Source organism: Pelodiscus sinensis, chromosome 2, assembly GCF_049634645.1.
Source record: "Pelodiscus sinensis isolate JC-2024 chromosome 2, ASM4963464v1, whole genome shotgun sequence".
Lineage (NCBI taxonomy): Eukaryota > Metazoa > Chordata > Testudines > Trionychidae > Pelodiscus > Pelodiscus sinensis.
Window position 1 is genome coordinate 228,961,964 of NC_134712.1, and position 25,850 is coordinate 228,987,813.

At 43.5% G+C, this 25,850-nt stretch overlaps 1 long non-coding RNA gene across 2 annotated transcripts in view; it reads left to right on the forward strand.

The window, feature by feature from the left end:
- The window catches only part of LOC102456494 (uncharacterized), a 134,228-nt gene that overhangs the window by 55,481 nt on the left and 52,897 nt on the right, over positions 1-25,850 (forward strand). Inside the window, exon 5 of one of the 2 annotated variants that reach the window (XR_001367751.3) lies at positions 4,365-8,391. The exons of the other annotated variant lie outside the window; for it this stretch is intronic. This is a non-coding gene — a long non-coding RNA (uncharacterized LOC102456494). Of the gene's footprint in view, positions 1-4,364; positions 8,392-25,850 lie in introns of those variants that run through there. 2 annotated transcript variants of the gene reach the window in all.

Genomic DNA, 25,850 nt, shown 5'->3' on the forward strand with positions numbered 1-25,850 from the left:
CAGGACACTCCTGTTAATAGACCTGTAACAGGGTATGCACCCCGGAGCACAGGCAAGAGGCTGTATGGAATATTATATTTCTTTTCTCACACCTTGGTTTCCCCTGCAGGCTGCTGGCCGACCTTGACAGGTCTTCAGTGGCTTGGCCCTCCTGCAAAGACATGAAGTCCAAATGACCTCTTCTGTGTTAAAGAGTCCAGTAAGAGTCTGTTGACACTCACTAGAAACTTCAGCCCTGGTTCTGGACCCTTTAAATTCAAACTCTTGTTCAGAACCCCAAAAAGTCCTGTCCCTTTCTTTGGGGTTTGTTTATACCACTTTGTCTGTGGCCAGTAGTGGAATACAGCCTCATCCCCCTACTCACGTTTACAACCCAAGTACCCTAAAAAAATATCAACCACCTACTGCTCAACTCAATACTTTTGCTATTTCCTTGGGCCTTTTATCTCCTGCCCTGTCTCAGGTCCTTCTTTCTGTAGTCCAAGCTACACAAGTTCTAATCAGCACAAACTCTTGACTATTCTCAGACTCCTTTGGCGAGAAAGAAGGACCCACTGTTCACTCCTTGTCCCAGCCAGGAACTGACCTGCTAACCACTTTCTGTGGTTTCCAAAAACTCTTCTTTTAGGCAAACTTTGAGGATACAGCTTCACTGTTCCACTCACTGATTCCTAGAGATGGGTGTAATAGGGAGAGAATGCCACTTACACTCCTGAACATGTTGTTGGTATGCTGCTACCTAGACTCTTAGGGTACGTCTACACTAGCCCCCTAGATCGATCTAGGGGACTAGTGTAGACGTACCCTAAGACTGTAGGGCCAGGTACACCTCAGACTGATATTAGCTTTGTTTCAACTGCACCACATGCTGACTCAAGTTGTGAGCCATTATGACTTCCAGATCCTTTTCAGTTATTCCCTGTTTTATAATTGTGCATTTGATGCTTTTCCCTTCTAAGTGTACTGCTTTGCATTTGTCTTAATTTATTTCAGTAGTTGATTTCTGACCAGTTCTCTAATTTGTCAAGGTTGTTTTGAACTCTAATTCTGTTCTCCAAAGTTTACAAGCTCTAAATTCTCCACTCTCTCTAAGCCATCAGTGAAAATATTGACTAGTCCCATACTCGGGCCTGATCCCTGCCAGGGCTTCACTAGATATGTTCTTCTGTCATGCACCTACTTTAATAGTAACTCCAGCTAGATCGTATTTACCTAATTTGTTATGAGATTCTCATGTGATCAAGGTTACCTCTAAGCTGCATGGTAGCACAGCTGCCTAATCAGCCCCACCCAGCCAGGGGTTCAGGACACACACGGAGCTACCTGGCTGGGGGAAGAGCACTTTGCCCTCAGACACAGCAGTAGCTTCTTGCTGAGGACAGAGCAGCGAGACTTTCCCAGCCTGTAAGGACACATATAATTAAGGAAATCATATGCAAACACTTGGAAGGTAATAAAGTGATAGGGAATAGCCAGCATGGGTTTGTGAAGAACAAGTCATGCCAAACTAATCTGATAGCTTTCTTTGATAAGATAACGAGCCTTGTGGATAAGGGAGAAGCGGTGGATGTTATATACCTAGACTTTAGTAAGGCATTTGATACGGTCTCGCATGATATTCTTATTGATAAACTAGGCAAATATAACTTAGATAGGGCCACGATAAGGTGGGTGCATAATTGGCTGGATAACCGTAGTCAGAGAGTTGTTGTTAACGGTGCTAAATCCTGCTGGAAAGGGATAACAAGTGGAGTTCCTCAAGGGTCTGTTTTGGGACCCGTACTGTTCAATATCTTCATCAACGATGTAGATATTGGGATAGAGAGTACGCTTATTAAGTTTGCAGATGATACCAAACTGGGTGGGGTTGCAACTTCTTTGGAGGATAGGGACATAATTCAAAATGACCTTAGCAAGTTAGAGAAATGGTCAGAGGTAAACAGGATGAAGTTTAATAAAGAGAAATGCAAAGTGCTCCACTTAGGAAGAAACAATCAGTTCCATACATACAAGATGGGAAGCGACTGTCTAGGAAGGAGCATGGCGGAAAGGGATCTAGGGGTCATAGTGGACCACAAGTTGAATATGAGTCAACAGTGTGATGCTGTTGCAAAAAAAGCAAATATGATTCTAGGTTGTATCAACAGGTGTGTTGTAAGCAAAACTCGTGAAGTCATTCTGCCGCTCTACTCTGCACTAGTTAGGCCTCAGCTGGAGTACTGTGTCCAGTTCTGGGCGCCACATTTCAAGAAAGATGTGGAGAAATTGGAAAGGGTACAGAGAAGAGCGACAAGAATGATTAAAGGTTTAGAGAACATGACCTATGAAGCCAGGCTTCATGAACTGGGCTTGTTTTGTTTGGAAAAAAGAAGATTAAGGGGGGACATGATAGCGGTTTTCAAATATCTAAAAGGGTGTCACAAGGAGGAAGGCGAAAATTTGTTCCTCTTGGTTTCTGAGGACAGGACAAGGAGTAATGGGCTTAAAGTGCAGCAGGGGAGGTTTAGATTGGACATTAGGGAAAAATTCCTAACTGTCAGGGTGGTCAAATATTGGAATAAATTGCCAAGGGAGGTGGTGGAATCTCCCTCTCTGGAGATATTTAAGAACAGGTTAGATAGACATCTGTCAGGGATGGTGTAGACGGAGCTTGATCCTGCCTTGAGGGCGGGGGGGTGGACTCGATGACCTCTTGAGGTCCCTTCCAGTCCTATTATTCTATGGTTCTATGACACATCCCCTCCCTACCAGATGGGAGAAACTCTCTGCTTGGTCCTCAGCATGGAGCTGCTGCTGTCACAGAAGGAGAAATGCTCCTCTCCCAGCCAGGCAGCAACATGCACTGAGCCTTGAGTCCCTGGCTGGGCAGGGCTGATTCAACAGCAACAGTGCTGTGCTGCCACGCAGCTTAGAGGGAACCTTGCATGCAAGTCTGTGTTAAAAGTCTTACTTAAAAGAACCCAACAAGATACCATGTCTACTTCTTTCACTCAACCATTGGGCCAGTAACTTTGTTTACCCTTCTCCACTCCTCTGTGACCTCACCCATTTTCCATGAGTTCTCCAAAGTAATTACTAACAGTTCCAAAATTGCTTCAGCTCATTCCTTAGGTAATCTAAACTTGAATTTCATCAAGTCCTGCTGACTTGAAATATATATTCCTTATTTAAATATTCTGCAATCTGGCCTTCTGAGCTTGCTTTTCAAAAATCCATTGTTCTTATTCTGCTACTCCAACTCTTTCCTTTTCTTAAATGTCATGATTCTATCATTTTACTTTCACCCCAATTGCCTTATGCATTCAGACTCAAAACCAATTACTCCCTGTTGATCAGACTTGAATCTAAAATGGCTGTCCCCTAGGTTACTTCCTCCACCTTAGGGGTGGGGAAACATAAAACAAAACTTGTCCGCAATACACCCAGTAGCAAATCAAAAGAACCATAGCCTTGCATCAGGCCTACTTTACTCTCTTAAACAGTTTCTGGCCCCAGCCAGACCACTCTAAGGCTATATCTACACTACAAGGTTTTTGCGCAAAAACAGCTGTTTTTGTGTAAAAACCTGCGGAGCATCCACACCTCAAATGAGCTCTTGCATAATTAAATGGGCAGTTAAACAGCAAAACAGAGGGCTTTTTCTGCCATAGGTAAACCTTCTTTTCTGAGGCATAACTGCTTTTAGCGCTACAGCTATTGCATAAGAAGGCAAGTATGGATGTTCCAGAGGGAAAAAGCACAGGTGCTCTGATGGCCATTCTGTGGTAAAAGGGCATCCCACATCTTCCAATCTGGGCTCGTGAACCAGAAGTGAGAAAAAGAGGGGTATAAACATTTTCTAACCTCATGTAGTTTGAGAACGCAAATGTTGATATAAAATGCTTTACAGAAAGTCTTTCTAATCACTCCTAGTTAAACACTTTAGTAAGGGTCAACAAAGAAAAATCCCAGCTCCATCCATCCATCCATCCATCCATCCACCCACCCAAACTCCTCTTAATAAATAGCCCCCAAACCAGCAAGATCAAGAGGTTACACAGAGTTACAATCAGCTGGAAAGGGGCATTGTTTCAAAGTGTGTGGGACTTGGCAGTGGATTATATCAAACAAAAAATTTCAGTCATTGGCATCTTGATCCAAAAACACTGCTTTTCACATGGGACTTACAAGCTTACGATTATACAACAGATGTCATAAATTGTCTCCAGATGTATCTAAGAGATGCTTCCCCAGTTGCTCCCTCTTACAAGCTTTATGGAAATGTCCCATAATCCAGATTTGGACTAAGGTGTCTAAATGTTTGTACTGAATGCTTGATTTGGACCTGGTTCCCCATATTGTCTTATTTCTGCTTGGCTTTGTAGGGATACAAAACCTCAGACAGAGGATGTGTCATATATTTTGTTTCTGCTGACTTTGGCATGTGACATATCCTGCTTGTCTGGATGACAAGCCTGTCCCCTACTGGGGCCAGCTAGAAGAATCTCATGAGGGACTACCTCCCATTGGAGCAAACTGTTTTCCTTCTCAAGCAGAAGCCAGGAGACATTTACAGTAAATAGTCCAAGACTGGAATTCCTGAAATCTAAAAGAAAGCAGACCGTTAACACAAACTTGTTGGATCTGGGGAGTGATGACCTACTGCAACTGTGGATCTTTATGTATCACTCAGAATGCAACAATACTAGGATATCATTGAGGAAATTACAACACTGTTACTCTGCTATTGTTACTTTTAATCTGTAGGAATTTACATCTCAGATACCCTCACATTCTCTAGACCAGGAATGGGCAAGAGAAACACCCCGCACTCAGAATCAGGCCTGCCAACCCTTTCAATCTGGCCCTCCTGTCCCTGCGGCATGAAACAACACCCCTCAAAGTAGCTGCAGCGGGAGGGACAGAGGCTTTGCACACTGCCCCACCCCCGTCAAAATTTCTCAGTTCCTATTGGCCAGAAACTAGCCAATGGGTGATTAGAGATTTTGCTGGGCGTGGAGGCAGTGCAGCACAATTTCTCAGCTCCCATTGGCCAGTTTCCATCCAACAGGAGCTGAGAGATTTTGCTGGGGGCAAGGGCAGCACACAAAGCCTTCCCTTCCCCCAGTGCAAAGAGCCACATGGAACAGAGTGCTCTGGGGCTTCTAGCAATTAGGAAAGCCTCCCTAAGAGCACTGCTGGTTGTGAGCTATTTAGGTAACTGCCTGACAGTCAGAGCCTGCCTAAGGTACCTCATTCTCTTGCACACCCAACTCCCTCCCAGACACAGCACCCCTTCCTACTCTCCTCCCCCAGGCCAGAATCCTTTTCAACGCTAAAACCCGCTTCTGGATCCTGCAAACAAATCCCTTTCCCCAGGTCACTACCCAAACCCTCTGCACTCTCCTCCCCCCACCCCAGGTCACAACTCCCTCCTAGACTCTGCATCCCTTCCTACATCCCTCCTCCAGATCAGACTCTGCTCCTGCACCCACACCCTCTCCCAGACCCTGCACCCCAAGCTCCTGTTCCAGGTCACAACCCTCTCCTTCACTCAAACTCCCTCTCTTGCTCCCCAGTCTCCTGTCCCAATCTCCTTTCTGCATATAATATCCATTCCAGGGTATGTCTAGACTGTAGAGTTTTTCTGGGATACTGGAGGAATCCCGGAAAAACTCTTCAACATCCAAAGAATGTGACTGCTCTTCCAAAAAAATTTTCAGAAGAGCAGATGCGTTTTTGGTATCCTGTTAACCTCATTTTACAAGGAAGAAGGGATGATCCAAAAAAGGGTTTTTTTCCCACATTTGACCCAATGGGAAAAATGTCGGAAAAGCCTCTTCTGAAAAAACAAGTGGAAAAAGCTACGCAAATTGCAGTTCACAATTTGCTATCTTTTTCCGGAAGAACTGTGTAGTCTAGACACAGCCCCAGACCCTACAGCGCCCCCTCCCCCCCCCCCCCGAACAGGATAGCCCTTGAACAAAATCTTGGAGTGGTCCCCCATCAAAATTATTGCCCACTCTAGAGCCTGAAACTGTAGAAATTGCAGCGCAACACTGTGTACCCTCTTACAAACCAGCCTTGGCACCCCCAATATCCCTTAATCTTAAATGTAAAAGCAGTCAAACTAAACTCTACATTGTTGTTGGTTTGTTTGTTTCTGGCGTGCTACCTTTTCTAGTCAGACATGTCACAATTTATGTGCGTTCATGGAATTAGTCCCATGATATTCTACTTTCCGCATTTTTAATGCTTCAAATGGAGGAAATAAAACTAGGTTTCCTGGGTCTTTACAACCCAAGTATGCCTGCAAAACAGACTTCTTACCTGGCACTCCATATAAATTCCCTGTCTGTTTTCTAGACCCACTGTGAATACTCACATATGTTTTTAAAGAGACACAATTTTGTCTTGTTGATAGCAATGCAATTAGAAAGCTATTTGGCACATATAGGCAGCTTCAGTAGTAATTTGGCACTGCTCCATTCTTCTACTACAGCTCTGATTTTGCTCCCCCTTGGCTGTTTTTCTAGATGTCTTACAGCTTGTGGACATATCATCTATGTCTACTCAGGCGTAACCCATGGCGGCATTCTAATACCAAGTACAGTATGTTTGGCAGGCCTGTTCCTACCTTAGAGCATGATTTTGGCTTTTCAACAGACACCACTTCTGTGTCTTCTGATGTAGTACATTATTACAGGCAGGTGCATGGTTAGCTTTGTGAAAGGCAGTATGCCATTGACTTAGCTTCAATCACAGGATTTCATTCACGTCACATTTAAGAATGGAGTCTAATTTCAATTCCTCATTGGATTTAGGCTGAGGAGCTTCTGAAAGAAAGCGAGCATTTCCCCAAATCCTGATTTATTTCAATTAGAAACATATGTATTTTGGATTTTGAAGGACCTTGTTAATGGAGATAATGGTAGGGGCATAGGTCCATTTACTTCAGTATTGTACCTGAAGTAGTATCCTATACTTAATGTGACATTGCACCCCATATTTATGGAAATAGGCTTATGAATATGAATGTACCTAACTCAAATATGCTTTATGCAAAATATTGCATGTAACCTATATTGGAAAGCTTGTAATCCCCTGGATGTGCATATTTGATTTGTATGCATGTACCATTTCTGTACCGAAATTAAGAATATTGTCTGTAGATTTATTTTCAATGTGTTCATGTTGAGAAAAGCCTATTTCCAGCCCTTCAGGAACAACAATGAAGAGGCAAGAAACATAGCCAATAACCCATTAACAAGAGACAACTGAGTGAGGAAGAACTGCCTCCCTGCAGAAGTGCTATAAAGACATGTGTCTGTGCCACCTGCTGCTGGAATCCATCTTGAATTTGGTATTTTTCCACAGGTGTGGGAAATCGAACAAAGGTTTAATGCCCCAGAGAAATTCTATGCAAGGATTGTCTTTACAGACTGCCTCCCTACCCGATCCTTAGAGGATAGAATTGTAGAATCATAGAATACTAGAACTGAAAGGGACATCGAGAGGTCATCAAGTCCAGGTCCCTGTCCTCATGGTAGGACCAAGCACCATCTAGACCATCCCTGATAGATGTTTAGCTAATCTGCTCTTAAATATCTCCAATGATGGAGATTCCACAACCTACCTAGGGAATTTATTCCAGTGTTTAACCACCCTGACAGCTGGCAAGCTTTTCCTAATGTCTAACCTAAACCTTCCTTGCTGCATGAAAACACCTGCACAGCACTTTTGAGAACTATCACCCTCGTAGGCACTTTGGGTTCCCACTGTGATGGGGTTGCCCCACCACACCCCCATAGAGAGAGGGTTTCTGCTCTCTGGGGCGAGCAGAGGCGCGCTCCCAGACGCTGCCGCACATGCTCTGGCAGCTACACGGTGGCGTTAAAACCTGAGCTGGCGCAACCGGCAGGGGAGGAGGGGTGCATCGGCAATGGGGTGGAGGCGGTGGAGAGCGCCTACGTGGAAGTGGCAGAGGCAGAAAGCTGGAGAGAATTTGTAGCAGTGGGGGGAGGTCCCAAGCAGGAAGAACCTGAACCTTTAGGAGCCCCTGAGCAGCCCGAGGGGAGGCTGCCAGGGGCGAGGCTACCTGGATCTGAAGGGGAGGTCAGAGAAGCACCTCCCAGACCCCTGTCAAGGAGCAGCAAGACCGGAGGGCTGGCGGACATCATGGGGGAAAAGCCACCAGGTGAGGTGCCGGTTACCAACCCTTCACTGATTAATTGGGATAGACCTGGCCTGCCAGCCTGTCCAGGAGAGTCCCAAGCGAACAACCAGGCCAGCAGGTCATGGACTTCTGAGGGTAGCACCGATGCAGAGTTGCCCACGCGTGTCAGACCATTGCCTCAATGTGGAAGAAGATGGTGTTGGTGGGTAAGACCTGTTGCCAGCTCACCAGGAAAAGGGCGTCACAGAAGTATCTAAGGGTATGTCTACACTACCCTCCTATTTCAAAATAGGAGGGTGATGTAGGCATACCGCACTTGCAAATGAAGCCCGGGATTTGAATTTCCCGGGCTTCATTTGCATAAGCCGGGCGCCGCCATTTTTAAATCCCGGCTGGTTCAAACCCCGTGCCGCGCGGCTACACGCGGCACGAACTAGGTAGTTCGAACTAGGCTTTCTAGTTCGAACTACCATTACTCCTCATGGAATGGAATGAGGAGTAATGGTAGTTTGAACTAGGAAGCCTAGTTCGAACTACCTAGTTCGTGCCGCGTGTAGCCGCGCGGCACGGGGTTCGAACCAGCCGGGATTTAAAAATGGCGGCGCCCGGCTTATGCAAATGAAGCCCGGGAAATTCAAATCCCGGGCTTCATTTGCAAGTGCGGTATGCCTACATTACCCTCCTATTTTGAAATAGGAGGGTAGTGTAGACATACCCTAAGAGAGGTAGGAAGAGGCCCAGGGCAGGGAGTAAACTTGGCTCGTGAGGGCTGGTGAGTTGCAGTTTTTCCCCCACCAGTCAGATAGTGGGAGGAACCACTATCCTTTGGGCTCTGGGCCAGGACCCGTTGAGAGGGAGGGCTCGGGTCTCCCTACCCCACCCCACAAACTAGGACACACCCGTATCACGTTAGGGGCTGCCGCCAGGGATGAACTAACTTGGCTGCAGGACCCAAGACTGTGAAACTATTTGGACATAATTCAACTCTGGTCAGTAGAAAGGCCAGGAGCCGTACCCCTAAAGGGACCTATGGACTAGAGACTCCTGGATACTGCCCTGTGGGGGATGAGCTGCTGTGCTGAAGGATTTGGCCCAATTGGTTGTGCAGACTCGCTGCCGTAGGCAAAGTGGGGCTCGAGTAAACTCGGGATGGAGTACTCCTGTCATCCGCGAGGAGGATTCACCATCCCACAAAACCCTGGTGGGCGACACCCACATTAACTCTTCAGGGGCATGTGATAAATGTAGCACAAACACAGAGGTGCAGACATACATAAGATTCTAAAACACTCTTGCTCGTTAAGTAAGAGACAAAGTACAGAAGAGTACAGATCACATGGAAAACAACAAACACCCTGAACACAAGGCTTTTCATGATTGCTTGCCCTTCCCTAGAGGATACGTCTAGACTACAGGCTTTTGTCGACAGAAGTTTGAGAGTTAGAAAAAAATTAATGAAAGCTCATATTCTCACCTAATCACAACTTCAGGACCTTTAAAAAAATCAAATATTGCTATACTCACAATAAAGCCATAACAGTCAGCAGCACTGTTCACCTCTCAGAACAACCCTAACACAAGAAATAGGGTCACTTTGGCTGTGTATTACCATAAAGGAACAAAATGCCCTGTTTTGCTCTTGTAACATTTTATCATACAGCAGCTAGAATAATTGCAAATATTATTCACGTAAATGTCAAATGTTTTTTAATCTTACAAAATTCTTTTCCCCAGTAATAGCTTTCAACAGTAAATTCCACAAGTTTATTATATATTGCATAAAAAATACTTCCTTTTATCTGCTTTAAATGTATGGCCTTTAAAATCTAAGCATCCTTCTTTTCTTGTGTATTGAGACAGGTTGAACATCAATGTTTGATTGGCAAAGACACTGATCCTCTATGCTCATGAAAATGTGGAAGGAATCATAGAATTAGGTCCTTTGCGCAGATTTGACTGTATTCTCCAGTATCTAAGCTTTCATTTAAAAAGCAAATGAAGTCTATAGCCCTTCTGGTTGCAAAGATAACCTCCACAAAATGCAAACGAAGCATAGTTGCCTTTTTTAGTCTGAAGCCAGTAACAAACAAAATCAGTGAGAGTTATGAACTTCCCATATTAGTTTTATTGGAGAGTTAACCTTGAAGCCTGATTGTTGAGGATTTTAACACATCAGACATAAAAATGCATGGAATCCTATTGGCCAAAGTGAACCTGATTGAGATGGTAGCTAAGCTTCAGTGTGGAATTCCAGTCTGGTTTCACTCTGGTTCTGTCACCTGACGACACTCCCTTTCCGCCTCTTTGGTACCATTTCATCACTGCGCCTCCCTACAGCCACTTCTGACAGGTTTGACAGGAGTCCTGGAATATGCTGCTCTGCCTCCCAAAGCTGCATCCCATGCAGTTTGTAAACCTACATAATAAATAAACCTCACTGACAGGACAGGGACAAGGACCAAGGAGCAGCCATGTTGTTGGGAGGAAGATGATTCTGGAGAAAATCTTGCCTGAACAGATCTAATAAATTCCAAAAGGAAGTGGGTGGGGCTCAATATTGATGATGGTTGTGAGTCCTCAGCACCTCCTGCACTAGAGCCTTCAGACTCCAGTGCTTTGGCCAGAAAGATTTGATGCAAATGACCAGTCTGGCATCTGTGGGCCCATTTATTCAGGTTGGAGCCCCGTGTAGCCGCGCTGCCAACGGCCGGGTCCTGCCCCCGGCCGGCTGGATCTAAGCACCGCACTGTGCAGCCACCAATGGCTGGGCCCAGCCCCCAGCCAGCCTGATTTAAGCGCCACGCCATGCAGCCGCCAACGGCCGGGCCCAACCCCAGGCCAGCTGGATCTAAGTGCCGCGGCACACTGCGGGGCCACCAACAGCCGGGCCCAGCCCCTAGCCAGCCGGGTCTTAGCTCTGTGCCCTTGGGTATTGCGACCCACGGGTTGTGCACCACTGGCTTAAAATGTGGCAACTAAAAACGAACATATTTAAGGTGAAGATGCAGCATCAGGACAGGGGGATTGGACTCTGAAGTACATTCTCTTTCTCTCTCTCTCTCTCTCTAATACTGACAACAGCCCAACAGCCTACTCAAATTTTTTGACAACTCCTACTCAGATACCTTCACTGAGCTGTTCGCAGTGATGCTTTCCCAAGAGATTATATCATCATTCAGTGTATCTGAATAGTTGAAATTATTTCTTTCAGTGTGCATTGTCTTTCACCTGACTGTGTTACAGCTTGTCTACTATCATGTTTGGACAACCACTTCTTTTTATCATCATAGATTTTTGGTGCTCCACACAACCCTCCACATATTTTACCAGCCTAACCAATCTTTTGTCATATTTTTACATTTTCTATCTTCCCACAATATTAATAAGGATTGTCCACTGACCTAAGCAACTGAATCTATAACACAGTCTCAAGATATTAATAACTTATGGAATAACTGTAGAAAACTCAGTAAAAAGCAGTGTTTAAATTCCTGATCTGTAAATCCATATTTGTTTCCTTTCTCTTTTATACAAACCTTTTTAGCTTCATGCCTCTTAGCCAGTTTTTAGTCCATAACAGGACTCTACCTCCCTGCATGGTGACCAGGTTTCTATTAAAGTCTCATGGGAAGAAATTGGCCAAAAGCATTTTGAAAATCTAAATAAATTATATCTATCATTTCACCTTACTACACTATTTTGTTAATCCTCTCTAAGAGAAGCATAATTCACCATACTAATTTATCTCTATCAAATTATAGGAATTCTTGTGATTTACTACTCTAATGATCTCAATTAAATTTCCTGTTACTGAGGTAAAGTTCAGCAAACTGATTCTCAGAACTATCCTTATCTTCCCCTTTAAAGATGGGCATCACACAGAGCACCTTCTTGTACTTTTATTCTTAGCTTGGCTTCCACTCTGGCTACGTCTACACTGGCCACAATTTCCGGAAAAGCCATGCAAATCAGGTAAGTCAGGATAGGGAAATCCGCGGGGGATTTAAATATCCCCCGCGGATTTAAATGAACATGTCCGCCGCTTTTTTTCCAGCTTGGGAAAAAGCCGGAAAAAAAGCGTCTAGACTGGCGCGACCCTCCAAAATAAAGCCCTTTTCCGGAGGATCTCTTATTCCTACTTCAAAGTAGGACTAAGAGATCCTCCAGAAAAGGGCTTTATTCCGGAGGATCGCGCCAGTCTAGATGCTTTTTTCCCGGCTTTTCCCCAAGCCGGAAAAAAAGCAGCAGACATGTTTATTTAAATCCGCGGGGGATATTTAAATCCCCCGCGGATTTCCCTATCCTGACTTACCTGATTTGCATGGTTTTTCCGGAAATTGTGGCCAGTGTAGACGTCGCCTACGAGTGTGAAAAAATCCTTTACTCAGTGGCTTAATTCTACACTGACTTGACGTATCACAATTATCTGGTCAAAGCTTTAAATTCACTCTCAGGGTACGTCTAGACAGCTGCACTATTTTAGGATACTTCCCCCCAAAATAGCTATTTTGCATCTTATGAGCAAGCCCGTTATTTCAAAATATAACAGGCTTGCTATTCCAATGCCCTGTAAATCTTGTTCCACGAGGATTAAGGGATGTTTTGGAATAGTGGTTTATTTCAAAATTAACTCAGAATAAGTCACACAATTTGTGTAGCTCAAATTACGTCGCTTATTTTGTGGTCAGGGTGCAATGTAGACACACCTTAATAAACCAACATTTTATAGAAATAAGTTGTATCCAGCAAATAAAAATGTCAGTTACAGATGACCATTTTACTACAGATATTGTTCACTGCCTTAACAAATCTTATAATATACTGAGCACCATACACAAGTTACTCTAGCTCAGGCATTTCAATAAATGCTTATATCACATACATTATGGTGAACTGGGATAAACAAAGGCTCTGTGTGAACTTAACTATACCAGCTAGAGCGTACAGCACAGCACTTAGCTATGAGTACTATTATTAACCCAGTTATAGAAACAGTTACTTAAATAACAAATGAGCTGTTACTTTTTGCTGTAGACAAGATTTAAAAGAGAAAAGGCAAGCCTCTAGATAGCTAAGGAAACAAATCAAAGAACTTTTGGTAGCTATCAAATGCTTCATTTCATTTCAGAATTAGTTTAGGCAATGAGATTGTCTGTGCATGTTTAAGGTCTGGGGATAATAATACTAACCTCTGTAAAGCACTTGGAGAGCTACTGAGGAAAGGACTGTGTACGAGTTTGGCATTATTATTAATTTATTTCAATTAATAATTATAGAATGTATTTTAGATTGCACTGTGCATTATGGGGTGAAATAGGAAGCGCAGATGGGTCAGCTGCATCAGAAGCCTAGAGGTTTTATGATTGACACAAACAGAATTCTGTCAGAGGACCTGGCAACTGGTCAGGCTGGACCTCCCCCTGCATTGGGTCAGCGACTGCTATCTTTGATGTGTGCGCACCCACAGGGGAACACCCTGTCTAATCTACTATGTGGCATCAACAGCCGTACTAGGAACCATCACCAAGTGTTAGTCATGCTGCCTTTGCTCTGAAGGAGCACAAGGGCAATGATTAGGTAGCTCCTGAGCAGAGAGTGAGGGAAGGGAAATTTCTTTTGCCCTCTCCCTCCCCTAATACATTCACACAAAGCCAGCCACATTCAGGCCAGAGGCTGTGTGTGATGGCTGTTTTTTGGATTCTGTAAACACCTGGCTTTCTAAACTTAGGGAAGGTAATGAATCAGGGAATGTGTGTACCAAAGAGGAACAATCCTGAGAGGTGCTGAATCCCTGCAAGTTCTCCTGATTTAGGAACCAGGCAGCACACACATGCTGGGCATGCACACATTTTGCTCAGTTCTACTCCAGTATCATGTTTCTAACAATAGCCAGTACATACTACATGGTTCTGAGGGACCCGCACGAAATCCTTCTGTAGAGAATTATGGAATAACCTACCCCCTATGTAAGGGCTGGACTGTTTCTTGAAACATGAAGGTTTATATCCCTTCCACTATATAACTGTTGATGCATTCACTAACTATGGACACTTTTAGCTACAGGATATATCGTCGCAATGAGTTACACAGGTTTGTTAATGTGTCATGTAAAAAATATTTCCTTATATTTGTTTTAGATTTGCTGTCTTATATTTCATAGTCTGTCCCCTGGATTCTTCACTGTAAGAGTAAAAAGGAGAACCTGATTGACCCAACTCTCTTGGATAATCCCAGTCTTCATCTTTTTTGTTGTCTGTTCCTGAATCTCCTACTTTCTTCTACCTGTTTTTTGACATTGGGAAACAGAACTGAACACAGATTCCTAGGTACAGATGTGCCATGATTCACAGAGCGGCACTGCAATCTTTCCAGTATTTCCCTTCACATTCCTTGTGCATCTCCATATTTTGTTTATTTTTTGACTGCCAACAAGCAGATTTTCATCCAGCTGCCCACACTGACTTTCAGGTTTTATTTCTAAGGGGTTACTTTGGAGCCCAGTAATGTGTAGGAGTAGTTCAAACTGTTTCTTGCAATGTGCCTTAACTTGTCTTTATCAACAGATTGTATTTCCCATTTATCTAGCTTTATTAGGTCCTCTTCACCATTTTCTGTTAGGCCTAGTCTGTACATAGCTTTTGCATTGGTATCTCTGTTAATTAGGAGTATGCTTTAATTGACATAATTATGCCAGTGTAATTCCTAGCATGAATGCAGTTACATCAGTGTAAAGGTGGTTATCAGTATAAAAGTGATGGGCCTAGTACTCCCACCTGCCCCAGTGACGGTTCCCAGCATGGTCCCAAGCATCCCTGGTGCCACCCTGGCTTCTTCATGGTCCAACCCTAGTGAAATACCCAGCAGCCTCCCTTGAGAAAGGCCTGGTCTATACTACAAAGTTTTACAGGTAAAACCTGCCTACCATCAGCATAGCTTTGCACACATCCACACTTAGGGTACATCTACACAGCAACGTCATTTTGGAATAACTGACGTTATTCTGAAATAACGAAGAATGTGTCTACACCACAAGCCATTATTTCAAAATAATGATGAAATGGACGACTTCTTACTCCAACTCGTGGTAACCCTCATTTTACAAAGAGGAAGGGAAGTCGAAGGTAGAGTGCTCTTCCTTCGACTTCCTGCTGTGTAGACAGTGCCAAAAGCCAAATTAAGGTATTTCAATTTAAGTTATGCAATTGACATAGCTCAAGTTGCGTATCTTAATTCCACTTTTGCCCTGTCTGATATCTGTTTTGTGGGCACCTAACCTCAAGATAATTCTTACCAACAACCACAGGACATACCACACTAATACCAACCCTGGTACCTTCCCTTGCAACAAACCCCATTGCCAGCTTTGTCCACATATTCACTCTGCTGATACCATTATTGGACCTAACCAAGGGTATGTCTACACTACAGCGCTAATTCGAACTAACTTAGTTCGAATTAGTTAATTCAAACTAAGCTAATCTGAACTAACGGATCCAGACTAAAAGACTAGTTCGAATTAGCGTTTTGCTAATTCGAACTAGCATGTCCACATTAAGTGGACCCTGAACCGGGGTTAAGATTGGCCGGAAGCAGTGCCGGCAGGGCATCAGATGAGGACTTAGAGCGTGGCGCTGCTGCCTCAGGCTAGCTGAGGGCTGTGCTTAAAGGGACCCAAACCCACCCCGGACAGACAGTTCTCAGGGGTGCCCCGCTTGCAAAGCAGTCCTGGCTTGGAGTGCCCTGAGTGCCCACACTGGGCACATCACAGCACTCAGCCATCAGACCAGCTGCACTTGCCGCAGACTGCCATCTGGGGAGAGGAGGCAATTGGGGGGGCTGCAGGACAGCTTCCACCCCCAGAAGCCCGCAGAGCCAGCCCAGTCCTCCCCATCGGGGGCTCGTACCCCATTCCTCCCTCACCTCCTTCCACTTACCCTTCCTTAGCCCCCCTTCCTGATGTACAAAATAAAGAAAACATGTGGTCAAAAATAGAATCTCTCTTTATTGAACAAAACTCGGGGAGACTGGGAAAAGGAGGTGGGAGAGAGGAAGAGTGAGGGTGGGAGAGGAGAGGGCAACTAAAATGATCAGAGGTTTGGAAGAGGTCCCATATGAAGAGAGGCTAAAGAGACTGGGACTTTTCAGTTTAGAAAAGAGGAGACTGAGGGGGGATAGGATAGAGGTCTGTAAAAGCATGAGTGGGGTGGAGAGGGTGCATACAGAAAAGTTCTTCATTAGTTCCCATAATAGAAGGACTAGAGGACACCAAAGGAAAGGAATGGGTAGCAGGCTTCAAACTAGTAACAGAAAGTTGTTTTTCTCAAAGCAAAGAGTCAACTTGTGGAACTCCTTGCTGCAGGAGGCTGTGAAGGATAGAACTAGAACAGAGTTTAAAGAGAAGTGAGATAAAGTGATGGAGGTTGGGTCCATGGAGTGGTATTAGCCAGGGGGTAGGAGTGGTGTCCCTGCCCAAAGTTTGTGGAAGGCTAGAGAGGGATGGCTCGAGACAAATGTCTTGATCACTGTCTTCGGTCCATCCCCTCCAGGGTCCCTGGTGTTGGCCACTGTCGGCAGACAGGATACTGGGCTAGATGGACCTTTGGTCTGACCCAGGACGGCCATTGTATGCTCAGGGCTCAGGTTCGGGGGTCTCAGTGGACCACCTTGTTTTTCATGCACACCTGCTCCTGGGTGGCCAGGCTGGCAGCTCTCCTACCCTAGATGGCCACTTTCCTGTGCCTAGTGCGGAGGTCGTGGACAAGGTCCACGATGTCCGCACTAGACCAGGCGGGTGCCCGCCTCTTGCGGTCCCGGGCAAGCTCCCGGGAGCCACCAGCCTGGTCGCGGGAAGAGGGGGAGGGCTGGGGGGCATCGGGTGGCTGGCTCAAGCCGTGCCAGGTGCAGGGTCTGCTGGCTGGGTGCTGGCAGGCTTGCACCTGGCACGGGCACCGTAGCCAGCCCGTGCCCCTTTAAGGGGTCCGGGGCTGGGAGGGGGGCAATAGAGTTTCCCTGGTGTTGGCCAGGGAGGCCACCAGGGAAAGCTGGGGAGGGCTAGCCTCCCACTAGTTCGAATTAAGGGGCTATACACCCCTTAATTCGAACTAGTAATTTCGAACTAGGCTTGGTCCTGGTACAATGAGGTTTACCTAGTTTGAACTAAGCGCTCCGCTAGTTCGAATTAAGTTCGAACTAGCGGAGCGCTAGTGTAGCGCCTATCAAAGTTAATTTGAACTAACGTCCGTTAGTTCGAATTAACTTTGTAGTGTAGACATATCCCTCGTGAGTTATAAGATCAAGAACACATATTCCTGCGCATCCAGAAATATAATTTATGCAATCATGCGCAGAAAGTGTCCGACTGTTATGTACATTAGACAAACGTCTCAGACACTTCGCCAAGGGATCAATGCCTACAAAACAGATATCGGACAGGATCACAAAGAAAAAACAGTTTCTTGCCATTTCAACCAGAAAGGACATTGTCTCAACGACTTGATTACCAGCATCCTGCTTCAAAGGCCTTTTAAGACTTCACTTGAAAGAGAATCCTCTGAACTGTCATTCATGCTTAAATTCGACACTTTACACTCAAGTTTGAATAAAGACGCTAATTATCTTACCCATTACAAAGATAGCTTCTCCAATTATCACCTCTAATATCATTAGCTCACAGACATTTACCTCCCCCCCCCCCTTCCACCTTCTGTTCTGAAATTTGATTTGTCCTTCATATGTGTTCATTTTTTTAATTGTATCCTTTGGTATATACGGTTGTGACAATTTTCTTCCGCTATTTGATCTGAGGAAGTCGGTCTGGCCCACGAAAGCTCATCACCTAATAAACCATCTTGTTAGTCTTTAAAGTGCTACCTAAAGTGTCCTGTTTTTTGTTTCAGCTACACCACGCTAACAAGGCTACATTTCTATCAGTACCCTGGAATGACTGTGTCCCATTAATTCTCCTCATTCCACCAAGTTTCTGTGTCACCTATTATATCAATATCCTCCTTAAATACGAGGCACTCTAGTTCACCCATTTTATTATTTAGACTTCTAGTATTTGTGTATAAACACTTTAAAAATTTGTCACTATTTAACTGTCTGCCATTTCCTGACATGTTTGAATTGCATTCTTTTTCATTTGATTGTTTCTCATCTGATTTTACCCATATTTTATCGTCTTCCATCCTCTCCTACTTACTTGAACATAGAGAATCTCTATTAATAGACTCTCCCTTAAAAGATCTCTGTTCAATGCATGTGCTCCTCTGCACCCATTGTCTTTCCCCCAACCCTTAACATGAAAAAGGTTGTAGAGCAGTTTTTAAACTAAGTGCCAGTGTGTCCAAAATTATGACCACTTACAGCCCCCGTTGACTGTAGTTCGCAGCCTCTGGGAGCTGTGAGAAGTGGTGCAGGCTGGGCTACCGCTTCCCGCAGCTCCCATTGGCCGAGAAAGGTGAACTGTGGCCAATGGGGTTTCAAGCAGCCATACCTGTGGACTCTCAGGTAAATAAAGCATCCAGCAGCTTGCTAGGGGCTAACCCTTGTGAACTATGTCTGGCCTGCAGGCCACATATTGCCCATACCTGGTTTACATCAACAGAAAGGGATACTTTTCTATTGTTACAAAAGCATTAATGAATTATCAGGGACACTTCACTGACATCAGTGTGGACTGGTCAGGGAAGATGCATAATGCGTGCATCTTTAAGAACACAGGAATTTTCAGAAAGTTACAGCAGGAACTTTCTTCCCCGAATGGCAGATTATCATTAGAAATGTTGAAATGCCAATAGTGAGTCTGGAGGGCCTAGTCTATACTTGGCTACTCTGCTTCCTGAAGTCATACACTGGCTACCTCAACAGCACCAAAAAGAGGTTCAGCTACCAGCTTAGCAGGTACAGATAAACAGTTGAATGTGCTTTTGGTAGATTGAAGGGATGCTGGCATTTTTTACTCAAAAAATTGGACCTTAGTGAGAAAGATATCCCAGTGGTTATAGCTGTCTGCTGTGTCCTGCATAATATCTGTGGTGCAAAGAGCGAAACATTTCCACTGAGGTGGAAATAGAGCTTCTGTCTGCTGAGTTTGAATAGCCAGACACAGGGGCTATTAGAAAAGTTCAATGCAGAACTTCATGGCTCTGGGAGGCATTGAGAGAGCACTTTAACAGTGAGCCAGAGTTATGCATTCTGTTGCACTATGCTACCTGGCCCTGGTGTATTGGGGCCTGGTAGGAACTGTGAGGTACTTAGAGTACATGTATGAATATAACACTGGTCAATGCAACTGTTAATTTTGTTTGTTACTGCCCCTCTGATACACTGTGTTATAACATAATTGATTGCTTTCAGAATTGCTGAGCACTCCGCAGCATATGTTGAGAACTAATAGAGATGAGTTATGTTTCCAGTAATGGAATTTTACTTTGTAACAAAATTCAGTGCAAAAAAACAGAAGCCATGTAATTAAAAAAAATACATTTAAAACTTAATAAAATGTAACAAATTAATAGAACTATCATTTATGATGTAGAAAAAACATTCATGTCCATTTCAGCGTGGCTTTCAGAGGTCAGCATATGTGAGCTGTGATTGTTTTCAATGGGCTATAATGCTGACAGGTAGAATGGAACCCAGGGCTTCTGGAGCTTAGAACATGAGCCATTTCAGGTCAATCTAAAAGCCATCTGGCTCTCAGTTAAGGCTGTAGAGGAAATTCATTCTTTCTCTCTGCAAATAGTCTAAGTGCCACTACACAGGACAGTGCACAACACCCAGTACGTGTGTGAGTTACAGTTCCACTGAGGTAGAGTGGTAGGGATAGTGCAGCAGCCACTTATGCCATGTGGACTGTTGAGGGGGAAGGTGTAGGAGGATCCCGATATGGAATTCTCAATGGCCTACAGGGGGAGAAGAAACTCAAATGATTGAATCTGTAAGTCCAAAAGAGTTGGCAGCATCTGTATTTGCTGCTGGAGAAGCCCAGTTAACATCCTGATTCCTCTCCATCTCCTTTTCCTGCTGGGACTTTCTCCTCTCTGTTCTTTCCTTCTTCTGGCTGCCTGCAGTGGTCATCCTCCAGGGCCATCCATGCTCATGGTCTGATGCAGCACTAATTTGCAGGATCTCACTGAACATGTTGTAAAGGAAAGAAGGAGTGCTGATCAGCACCCGGTGACTAAGGGGGTAAGCTCAGGTAGTTAGCAAAGTTATTGGCCAGGGGGCCAGAAGAACCAACTGAGATAGAGGGTTGAAATTTGAATTGGATATAGGTTCCTTGCCTGCTTTATATGTGTGGGAGAGAATGACCAAGAGTTGAGAGATACAGAATAATTTAAACTAGGCAGGACTACCATGCTTCCATTGAATTCAGGGCATGGGAATGGACTGAACAATGAGAAAATTAGAAGTAAGTAAAGGGAAAAGTGAATCCAGTCGCAAGGGTATTTTTCTTTATTATGTAGTTTGGTTTGAACTGCTGTGTGATTCTGTGCCTCCCCTCTCCCATTACCATCTAAGCATTGTTCCTAGAGATTTTCTCTGGGTTTTTTTATTTGTTTTCCTTAGTGCTCTGTAACATGTAGCAACCAAGTATGTTTTATCAAGTTTATCTTTTGTTTTGTAATAAAAATCACTTTTAGGTGATTATTTGATTTTTGTGTCCTGGAAGGTCTGTCTGGGTGTATCTGCATGCCTCTGACTAAGGGGTCAGCTACCAGAGACAGCAGCTTGTTTTTCTCTTTGCTTTTTTCAATCTCTTTTGGGGCAAAAGAGCTTGGGGGTATCCCAGGGGTGATTTCAAGTGTTCATGACTGGTTTTTAGGGACAAAAAACAGCACTTGATGGTGGCAGTGACTCCCCCAAATCTGTGGATTATGATTCTAGGGGGAAGATTTTTGTAACCAGTGGCTATAGAGGCAAGGTTTTGAACCTCTCTTGCGGGCCCTCACCTTCTGCACTTGGAATGCCAGAGTGGGGAACAGCCCTGACACATGTCATCTCAAGTTCTCTTATTTTTCTTTATTATAAGGCTCAGGGATTCTGTAGGTGTGGAGATAAAGCACACAGATGCCAGTATAGTCACAAAGGAAAATGAAACTTAAAATGCAAAAATTCCTTCTCTTACTCCCCTAAAGTTTTAAGCATTCCATGTACATTGACACTTCGGCTTGGGAATGCTCGAGCATGGCACCAGTCCCAACACCAGCCATGGTGAATATGTCCTGCAGGGGTGAGGGAGATGAGAAGGAAATTGCTTAGTTGCGTGAAACTATAGGATAGTGGCTCAGAATACTAGCACCATTTTCCATGGGTGGAGGTCATTTTAATTGATGTCTCATTCCAGAGAGAGCACAGCTGCTATTGGCATCACAAAGGCATCCAGCTGCTAGCCTGTGTACTATAAAGGTGAATTTATCACTGATTGGCATGGGAAAGTGTCCTATAGTGAAGGAAGATAAAAGGCTTCCATCCCTAGAAATCTTCTAGCAAGGACTGAAGAAGTACTTCCATGAGAGTTTCATCATGATCTCTTGGGTACATAAACAACTTGAGTGGGGAATGAAAGCAGATAGCAACTCTACCTCACTTTGTTGCCTCTACCTCTTGTATTATGAATGCATTAATGAAAGTCAAAAACAGGTTCTGGCTCACAGCAGGGTGGGACCTCCTGGTCAGCTGTCTGCTCTACTCCTCTACCACCTCCTTCTCCTGGCTGTTCATGGCAAGGGCCCGTGACTCAGGCTTCTCAAAGGTAACCATGGTGGTGTGCAGAGTAGAGGTGGGATTTCAGCCATATATGGCATGCAGCTTCTTGTAAAAGCAGCAAGTCTGCAGTTCAGCACTGGATTGACTGTTGGACTCCACAGCCTTCAGGTATGCTGGATGCAGATCCTTGATACTGCTGATGGTCCCTTGTCATACCTTGTCCCTGTCCCTGGTTCACAGTGTGCTGTCACAGCCTCTCCTTCCCATAGTATCTTCTATCTGCTACAGGATGGAGGATGTTTTGAGGACCTAGCCAGTATTGTCAGCTGAACTGTTGCACACAGTGAAGGACTGTATGTGCTTGTCTAGCTGGCAATCAGGAAGAGGCATTTTGAAAATATAGGAGTCTTTAAGGGACGGGGGGACTTATAATCTGTTTGACCCCTGGACACAGGAGATCACAACTGTGACCAGAGTGGTCAGTGTTGGACATTACGAGACAGCTGTTGGTGGGCAGTTTGGGTCAACATAAGTAATGTAGTGTCTATACTTACATTGCATCAACCTCACTACATTGACCCTGGCTCTATGCCACTAGTTCAGGTGGTGTAACTAAGTTGATATAAAAATTACATTGTAGGGACACACATTTAAATGTAGAGACATGCTCAATTAGGTTGACAAGGTGTTATGTCAACCTAAATTTGTCATATAGACCATGCTTAAATGGTTGTGAAAAAAGGCATCTGTCTAACATCGTCTGTGAACTGAAAAAAAAAATCATTTAGCTTCCCTACTCAGTCCTTATCCACTTTAATTGCTCTCTTTGCTCTCTGTTTTTCTAGTAGATCCACTGATTCTCTCACAGGCTGCCTGATGCAGATGTACTGAAATAATTTCTTGTTATACAGTTAGCTATTCACTCTCAGATTCCCTCCAAGCCTTTCTAATTTCCATTTTGTATTGCACCAACCACAATTGGTGCTCCTTTCCACATTCTAGTTGTGGTGTCCAACACACTAGCTACTAGCCACATGTGGCTAATTGGCCTGTTGAGTGTGGCTAGTTGGCTTGAACAATTATTCATTATTTCAGAATAATATGTGTAGTTTGCTATAGCAGTGGTTTTAGTGCATCAGAACTGTTTGGATATCACAGTCAAGGAAACCCAATTGCTCACATAGTCTCTTGAGCATTGCTGTTTGATCATGCTGTTGGACCATGCGTCAGTGGGAGTTGCAAGTGTTCATGACTGAGCTATGTATGTTTACATTTCAGGGACTTTAACACTGTTTATGCACAATAGGAACCATATGACCACATCTGAGGGCCAAATTCAGTTCCACATTTAAATTCTTATAGCTAAACATCTGATAAGACATATTAGAGAGTGAATTTAGGGTCAGATATATTTTGGAGAGAAAAGGAACTGCATTGCATGTGATTGGTAAGACCTCATTACTTTGAAACTCCTGACTTTCCATGCATGTTTTTATTGGTTTTTCTTTGCCAATTTTCTTTCTCCAAACCTGAATCATCATTCCTTTGAGAAAAGAAACGGAGAAACAAAAGTCATTTAAAGTAAGACTAGATTATCTCTTATATGTCATTCCAAGATATGGCACAGCTAATATTATGCCTGAGGGTAAAACATATTTGGACCTCTTTCAGATTTTAATGAAAAGTATATTCCACTGAGTATTAACACTAAACAACATTACCTAGAGATAAGTTAATAATAGTTTTGTAGCTTACTGGAAGATTAAGATTTGACAATTCCCACAGAAGCAAAGCATTTTATGCAAATTCCTCTTAAACCTTGACAACAATACAATAGAACTGCTAAATTTATTTATTTAAAAATGTCAGTGGAGTATGACCCTTGAGATGAAACATCTCATTTTCAAGAACATCTTCAGGTACAAAGGCAAATTACAGGCACTCACAATCATGTACTTCACATTAAAGAATACAGTATTTTATCAGCTATGACAAGTACAGGATTTTTTTCAAAAAAACAGAACAATAAATTTTCTTAAAAGGTGGATAAATTGCAACAGACACCAATAGTAAGATGATACAGTTAGATGGTTCAGTATAACTAAAGAACCTTTTTCTCTTTTTTTTTTTCCTTTGGAGAATTAAAATGCTGTTGGCTCCACAGCCCTCAGTCTGAATTAGCTATAAAGCAGGAACAAATATTTCAGCAGAATTATAACCTAATAAACAGCAATACAATTTTATGCAGCCAGACTTTCCTTCACTCCTACCTCCCAGTAAAACTGCATGGGAAATTCCTGCTTCTATTTTATATATGATATTTTTGCTGATTTTTAAATTTCTCTCTTATATCTGGTTATTTTGTTTTAATTTTAGCATGCATTGTTCTCCTTTCTATTCAAATAAAAAAATTTCAGACCTTCCATTGTGTCACAGAGATGACCTCATGATCAAAAACATGCCAAGAACATAACAAAGTTTTCATCTGCTGAAACCAAGACATGAACACTTTCATAAAAACATTCCACTTTCCATCAGAGGATCTCTCCACAGTAATCCAGGTATTAACCTATCAGTAAATATGCATCCAAAGATCATAGAATGTATGGAAACATTTTAAGGGCTTAGTGTAAGATTTTCTTATTAGGAATGGAATGTGGTACCTTTCTTACTCCTTAAAATACAGATTTTAAAGGAAGATGCCTTTTGCAAATAACTGGATACAGAGCATAGAGTGCACAGTGATGCTTGTTTCTAAAAAATAGAATCTATCAAAAGATTCATAGGCCTTTCAGGCCAGATGTTCAGCCAGTGTAGATCGGTGTTGTTCATTGATATAAATGCCAATTTACATTGGTTGGTTATCTGGCCCTTCATGTTTGAACTATTCCATACTAAGCATTATATCATGAATTACATCTTATAATTCTTCACTTCAGTGAATACATGAAAGGTGCCAGTGACAGTGCTGAAAAAATCAAGTGCTCTCTCTACAGAATAAATACTTTCCCCACATCTCCCAAAAGTACCACAATCCTCTTCTACAGAGATCACTTTCAAGTCTTTCAGGGTAGGTGAGCATTTTAGTCTTAAAATCTATTGTAGTAAGTAAAGAGTTTTGTATTGTACAGAGTGAAATGTATCTCTGCATCATTCAATTTTGGGGGCTTGATTTTTTGCTGCCTTTCTCCCTGTGTAGTCATTTACTCCTGCATAAATGTTTAGCAATGATGTCATTCTACTCTGATAGTGTTTTGCACCCACATTGGTCAGATGTGATTGGTTACCCAACGAGGGATTTAAATGAGGCTTCTGATAAAAACTACACAACAACCTTATCTCTGGGGTTGCTACTGCAACTCAGTAATGAAAATGAAATCTAGTAAAACCATGTATTTATGTAGAGTGATACAACTGAAGAGCCTACAAAAGCTCCTGAGTGGCTTTAATGTCTGTTCTTTAACTAAAAACTACTTTTCTTTTTAAAACTGCCACTTTTTCTATTGAGAACGATGGCAGTTGTTTAATGCAGAATATCTAAGAACATGGAAATATTGGTGGTTCTTGGAACTTTTGTATCATAACGGCTGGAGATCATCCCAGTTGTCTTCTAAACATTCATACCATTATATTCAGTTATTTAGAATTACCATAAACACAGAGAGCTAATACAATCTACACTAACTACACACAATCAATCAAAAATGCAATAATTAGCCCAACCTTCAATCATATTATAGAAAACTTACTTTTCCCCTACCTGTTTCCCTTTCACTTCATACTCTTGAGCTCGCCTTCTGAAATGTTATACTCAGGCATGCTGACAGGGGGAGCAAAGGGAGCAACTGCCCTGGGGCCTGGTGATTCCAGGCAGCACTGGGGGATGCACCATGGTCCAGGCAGTGCTAAGGGCCAGCTGCCTTTGTCCCTACTCCTTCCACCTAAGGCCCCGTCCCTTCCAGGAATGCAGAGCCACACACAC